General features: G+C 40.0%; 1 protein-coding gene across 1 annotated transcript in view; it reads right to left on the bottom strand.

Moving 5' to 3' along the window:
- Positions 1-6,576: 6,576 nt before the first annotated feature.
- LOC135090697 (uncharacterized) overlaps positions 6,577-7,500 on the bottom strand; it is a 26,905-nt gene continuing 25,981 nt past the window's right edge. Inside the window, exon 7 of the mRNA XM_063987699.1 lies at positions 6,577-7,500. This exon is cut by the window's right edge and continues 3,921 nt beyond it. The gene's annotated coding sequence lies outside the window, so the exon portion shown is untranslated.

The following is a 7,500-nucleotide window of genomic DNA, read 5'->3' on the forward strand; positions in this document are numbered from 1 at the left end:
ACATTTCAAGTAAACCATGCCATGTAAAACAAAACAAAAACGTTAACTCATGAAACACCAAGCACACGAGAGACAAATCCCAGAAGATGAGTGTCTGTTAAGATATTCCTGTGGGAGCGATGATGAAGGTAAGAGGGTTGCAGGGAGCTAGGCGAGGCATGACGTACCCCCACTTGTTACCTCACTTCAGAACTAACTCCATTCTCCACCTACCTCATGCTTCTTCCTTCCTCCTCTTGCCTCCGTGACGTGAGATGGTGGCCTGCTTCCCGATAATAAAAGTCCAGAAGGCAAGAATCCACGAAATTCACAGACAAAAAAAATAAAATAAAAAAGAGAACTCACTAGAGACACTACCACGTGCCGCCACTAGCCAGATCTTTCTTGCTCTCTCTGATGGACCAACTTGGTTTCCATTTGGTTTGCCTGTATCTCTTATAAACTCATTGTATTAGTAAAATTTTATAATGGAATTTGTGCCGTATTTATGCCATAGATCTTTTAGTTTAGATTAGGAGTGTATATGAAGACAGTTATGGTAGTTAGAGTATTGAGATGTGCCAAACGCCACGACTCAGCCGCGCGAATTTTATTTTGGCGCCAAATTGACTTTCCCTTCCCAAAATAAGCGTGAACCTTCTCTGATATTAATTAATTACCATCATAACAAATACCATCTGATCAAAATACTTAATATAACCAATCAAGGCATGTCATTCCTGCAGTCATTAGATGATTTTCCTTTTTTCCCTCTCTACTAACGGCAAAAGTTTTCCTTTACCAATACACACGCACACACACACACACACACACACACACACACACGCGCGTCACACACACACACACACACAGAGAGAGAGAGAGAGAGAGAGAGAGAGAGAGAGAGAGATCGTGTTCTCCGTATTTTTCCATAATAGCAACTATGGTGTGTTCATCAAGGCCTGAAGCGAGCAGACTGCATGTGGTTGTGTGAGTTGGGAAGCTTAGCCAGCTTTGTCACACTGCTGTCATTAATTCAACCCTGTCGTGGTTTTTCAGTGTCATTGTTTTGAATTTGGTGTAAGTTCGCCAATTAATACACGATTAGCGATTTTATTTACGATTATATTTCCATTATCCATTTCTTTAAATCTTATGCATTATTCGGGTAATTATTGGTTATGCAAATTAAATTTAATTAGGTATTTCATGCTATAGGCAAGTTCAATATCAAAACAAACGCCGGATGTGCGTTAACTATAACATTATTATTTATTTTCCGATAGGATTGAATTTTGTGATTATTATTGTCCTAAATCGTATATTTGAAACATGACAGATCCCGTAATTAAGAGAGCAAAGTAGAGAAGAATGGAGGTTTAAGGGGATTAAACTCGTCTTAGTAACGACGAAAGATCACTAACAAACATATTTCGAAAGGCTTGGTATTTTCATAAGGCCTAATTTCCAAGGCCACGGAGATGATCAGTTGGGTTTTTGAGGATTTTTTTCCATATTCTCGATGCAGAATCACTGTTAAACTTGAAATCCCTAATAACAAATTAAGATAAGTTCCTGAAATATTTGAGGATACGGTTCAGTCACCACTTCGTCTGTGGCGTCGCTAGGCTACAGCACTTGACGCATGGCTAGCCTAACCTAGGAATTTTCGTCCTTGAAAGATTATTATTAGTAAACCAAGACTGTTTACAAAGTAGAACATAACTTACAGGAACTCTATTAGCTTCCTCTGTTTAGATTAGGATAAACAAAACATTAATAGTCGCAATTTGTTCAAAGCGTGTTCCTTGCGAGCTCTCTCTCTCTCTCTCTCTCTCTCTCTCTCTCTCTCTCTCTCTCTCTCTCTCTCTCTCTCTCTTGGGTTATTGTTTTCAGTTATTTCTTCCTAAATTCAATTACTACTCTCTCTCTCTCTCTCTCTCTCTCTCTCTCTCTCTCTCTCTCTCTCTCTCTCGTCAGTGTTTGCAGAGAGAGAGAGAGAGAGAGAGAGAGAGAGAGAGAGAGAGAGAGAGAGAGAGAGAGAGTTGCACATACAGTATAGTATTGGATGAATCCTTTTCTCTACAAGTAATCCCACTAAATACCTTAAATCCTCACCTGAATTCAACGATTTCAATGTGCTGGGGACGGCACGTGTGGTGGTGGTGGTGGTGGTGATGTTGGTGGTGATGGTGGTGCTGGTGGTGATAGTGATGGTGGTGATGGTGGTGGTGATATTGATAACCGTGGTTATAACATTAATCAATTGCAGAGATAACATTATTGGTAGTAGTAGTAGTGGTGGGTGGTGGATGTAATAGCAGTAGTAGTAGTAAGTAGTAGTGGTACAACTACTACTACTACTACTACTAGTAGTAGTAGTAGTAGTAGTAGTAGTAGTAGTAGTAGTAGTTGCTGTTGTTGTTGTTGTTGTTGTTCTTGTTGTTGTAGCAGCAGGAGCAACAGCAGCAGCAGTAGTAATAGTAGTAGTAGTAACAGTAGCAGTAGCAGTAGTAGTAGTAGTGTCAGTAGCAGCAGCAGCAGCAGCAGCAGCAGTATCAGTAGCAGCAGCAGCAGAAGCAATTACAGCAGAAGCAATTACACTAACAAGAGTAAAAAATAAACATAATAACTGACATCACAGGCATTAATTACTTTGTTGAGTCTGTGCTTGGAAACCCGTGACAAATCATTGAGGAATCAAGTGAAGTATGGCTTAACATTTCAAAGGATCGAACCTGGGGACACGTAGCTATGAGTGCAATCCTCTAACCACTGATCCACTCACCAGCAGTCCATCTAGCAAACAAAGACGTTGTGGAGTGAACCGGCAGGGGAGACTAGTAACAAGAGGAAGTGATAGTAGTGGTGGTGGTGGAGGTATGCGCCGAGGACCGTTTTCTTTTTAATCCCATGCATTAAGGAAAACGAGAAGCTGTTCATATTACGAGTAAACCTGCATCAAAGCCACGTTGACGGTCACGTGAGTAATGACGTCACAGGCTTCATCACCCCCTGCCTTAATTCTACTCTCTGATGGACGAAATTAATCTCTCTCTCTCTCTCTCTCTCTCTCTCTCTCTCTCTCTCTCTCTCTCTCTCTCTCTCTCTCTCTCTCTCTCTCTCTCTCTCTCCTCTCTCCTTCTCTAATCTACCAGAGAGATACGGGGAGAGGGAGGGAGGCCCACAACGACATATAAATAAAATACTACTTTCCACCCGTATGAAGCATTCACGGAAACTCATAAATTGGAGTCTGAAAAATACGGAAATTGGAAAAAAAGAATGTATGCAAACAAGAGAGAGAGAGAGAGAGAGAGAGAGAGAGAGAGAGAGAGAGAGAGAGAGAGAGAGAGAGAGAGAGAGAGAGAGAGAGAGAGCACCATATCGTGAAATTTGGCTGGGGAATAGTGAAAGATTAAATGTCCTGTCTACATGTATACTTCCTCTTCCCTCTCCTCTCTGTCCCTCCCACTTGCCTCACCTCGGTTGATGTCCTGATACAATGCAGTGTTCTAATGAGAGAATAAACACATCACACATACGAGTACATCACTCTTAAAGGTTTATTGGTAACAGTAAGTGAGGGAAGATCAATTAAGCCATACCTTTACCTGCTATGATACACAGGTAAGATCGTAACTAAAGTATACGTGTATGTATGATTCAGGTCTCTGGATAATGAGTATGTATTATTAGTATTTTTGTAAATATACTGGCCTGATTGAAATTTAATGTGCGTGTGTGCGAGGATGCATGAAAGTGATATGTGGATTAGAAAGGAAGGGTGGAATGTGATCCTTATTCGATGTCAGGGAGATAAAGTTGCCATGGTGACCGTGTGTGTGTGTGTGTGTGTGTGTGTGTGTGTGTGTGTGTGTGTGTGTTTGTGTGTGTTTAATCCTTCATTACTCTTATTCTTAACCTCTAGTCTTTCATAAACGACGATTTTCAAAGACGTCACTCATGATTAATTGATTTCTCATGATTATTTTCTTTTATCTCTGGTGTAAAATTCTTCTTAAACTGTTTGTCTGTCTTGCCCCTCATCATATGCTACTGGACTCAAAACCCACAATTTTTAAAGGTAACAGTGATGTATCGTTTCCTCATTACTTTTTCATTTATGGTGTAGATTTCTTGCCAAAGTCTCTATCTTTTCTTTTATTGGCTCATGTTCTTAAAGGGAACGCTCACCTAGCTGATCGAAAATCCCAATAAAAAGTAAAAAAAAATAAATAAATAAAAAAAATACTGGAAACTAAGACTTGAAACTTTCCAGATTACTTTGGAATATTATCATGTAGTTTGTCCATGTAAAAGAATGTCCTAGGTCATTACGTAATTCGCAATTATTTGACTAAGTGTTCTAACTATCCTTGAGTTATTTGGGCTGTGGAAGGTCATTTGTTATCCAAACGTGTGGAGGGGATGAAGGATGAGTGAGTGTAGACTGGTTGGTTACTGGGTAGGAGATTGGTGGATGGATGGGCGGGTGAGCATCTCAGTGGACTTTTTTTTTTTATTGGATTTTTGTTCCCCTTGGCCAGTGTCCCTCCTACATAAAAAAAAAAAAAAAAAAGATAGCTTGCGGTGGGTGGATGGATGGACGTGGTTGAGTGGGTGGCCAGATGGATGGGCTAATGAGTTAGGTTGGTGGGTGAGTGTGAGTCGGTGGGCACATGGATGCGAATAAAATAATCGTAGTTTTGTATGATTTTAATTTGTAGCAAGAAATTCAGTACATAATAAAATATAATTGAGTAACTACTATTAATTCAATCAAACAAAAAAAGAAAGAAATGATGCCCCGCCCAGGATACACACAAAGTCAGACTGCCTTCCTTATAATTGTGGTTCATTTCCCACCACGGTATTGGCGACATGACAGCAAAGTGGTAACAAGAACTGCAATATTACGCACTATCACAAACAGAACACAAAAAAATGAATAACAATCAGGCATTTTTTTTACCCATCTGGGTTGAGCGCCCCCTTAAACCTTTCGTTTACTTACAATAGTTTTCCAGTTAATATTTTCATTCATGGTGTAGAATCCCAGTTAAGATCTTCAGAATCATGAAAACACCATAGAAAAGCCATCAACTTTCACTACAGCCTGGTAAATGTTGTCGAGATAAGACGCGTAAACGGTTGAGAATGAAGGTAATATTTTTTTTTTTTTTTCATAACTGTCTTACTTCTTACTCAATTTTAAGATTAGGTAGTAAAACGAGAATTTAAGATAATGATTTCTGCTTTACTGCTTGGAAGGGTAATAATGAAGTAATCTATGTCTTATGACTATTGACCCTCTCTCTCTCTCTCTCTCTCTCTCTCTCTCTCTCTCTCTCTCTCTCTCTCTCTCTCTCTCTCTCTCTCTCTCTCTCTCTCTCTCTCTCCGAACTTCCAAAATTCCACAGTAATAATTGCATTCAGGGAAAATCTTTGAGAACTTATTTTAAGGGGAGAGAGAGAGAGAGAGAGAGAGAGAGAGAGAGAGAGAGAGAGAGAGAGAGAGAGAGAGAGAGAGAGAGAGAGAGAGAGGAGAGAGCATCTGATTGGCTGTAATAACTTACAATCAACGCCAATTTAAAAGCGGCATGCAAGAGTCCAAGTGTGCTTTCCTCTTCATAACTAAACCCGTATAACAAAGAGAGGATGTAACCTAACCTAACCTAACCTAACCTAACCTAACCTAACCTAACCTATCCTAACCTAGTCTTACCTAACCTAACTAACCTAACCTAACCTAACCTAACCTATCCTAACTTAACCTAACCTTACCTAACCTCTCCTTACCTAACCTATCTTAACTTAGCCTAGCCTTACCTCACCTAACTTAGCCTCACCTAACCTAACCTAACCTAACCTAACCTAGCCTTACCCAACCTCTCCTTACCTAACCTAACCTAGCCTTACCTAACCTCTCCTTACCTAACCTAACCTAGCCTTACCTAATCTAACCTAGCCTTACCTAACCTCTCCTCACCTAACCTAACCCAACGTAACTTACCCTAACCTAACATTACTTGTCCTAACCTAACTTCACCTATCCTAAACTAACCTAACCTTGCCCAACGTAATCTAAATTAACTTAACCTCATATAACATAACCTAGCCTAACCTTACCTAACCTAAACAGTTAATCTAGACTAAACTGACCTCACTAAAAATAAAATATAAGGAAAATAACCAATAAATAGCATCTGACTGCTTTAGTGATGATGATAATGATGATGATGATGATGATGATAATGACGATGATGATGATGATGATGATGATGATGATGACAATGATGATGGTGATGATGACTAAGTGAGAAAAAAGTATTGAACAAAATATATGCAAGAGAAGATTATGACAGGTAGAAAATAAGACCACCACCACCACCACCACTACTAACACTACCACCACCACCACCACCACCACCACTACTACTACTACTACTACTACTACTACACCACAAGCAAACACTATAAAGAGGGGGACGAGGACAAGGAGGGGACCACGACCATCATAATCATCACCACCACCACCACCACCACCACCACCACCAATTGCCCGTGATGATCGAGGCAGGAATAAGAGACATGTGAACTTGGATATGTTCTCTTTTTATTTTTAATTTCGCCAACATTACAACTGTGTAAACACTGATGGAGGAAGACCCTAGTTACTGCTATCACGGTCTATAGTAACGTGTGTGTGTGTGTGTGTGTGTGTGTGTGTGTGTGTGTGTGTGTGTGTGTGCTTCAGTTCTTTTCTATGTATATGTGAGTGTAATATGTCTGTCTGTCTATATGTATGTATGTATTGTATGTATGTATGTATGTATGTGTATATAATCATCTATTAAATATGTATACATTATATACATGTTTGTTGACATACAGCGTTATCTCTTACAAACACACAAACATGTATACATTCCTTGTTTATTACAGTATTACAGTCTCTCTCTCTCTCTCTCTCTCTCTCTCTCTCTCTCTCTCTCTCTCTCTCTCTCTCTCTCAGTCCTCAGGTAGGAGTGAGGGGACAAGCACACCTTCGCACGTATTTATAATTATGTACAGGTAAAGGTAACCCGCGCAGCCACAAGGTCGCGCCACACCTGTCCTCGGCACGCAAGCTTGACCTGTGCAAAGTCACCTGTGGAACCGAGAACCAAGATTGACTCCGTAATCCTCTGCACCAAACAAAAGCAAGGAAGTGTGAACCAGTAACCAAGAATGCCATGAACATAAGGGACTAGAAACTGGATGAATTGATGGAAATATACGTGTACAGTCAGCGTCATAAGTTTAGTAACCTGCCACACTTATTTCCACTGTGTTAGGTGTTATTTTCATGTTTTTTTCTTGTTTTTTTTTTAAGTTCTCTGATCTGCTTGTAATATGTTGTCAAGTTTTATAAGATTTTGACCAGAGGACTTAAGACTGAAAGCAAACTCGACAGCGACAGTAGAGGTGAGTGTATTCAGTTAATCGACCTCTGAGCTTGACTGTACAACTATACGT

Source organism: Scylla paramamosain, chromosome 35, assembly GCF_035594125.1.
Source record: "Scylla paramamosain isolate STU-SP2022 chromosome 35, ASM3559412v1, whole genome shotgun sequence".
NCBI lineage: Eukaryota > Metazoa > Arthropoda > Malacostraca > Decapoda > Portunidae > Scylla > Scylla paramamosain.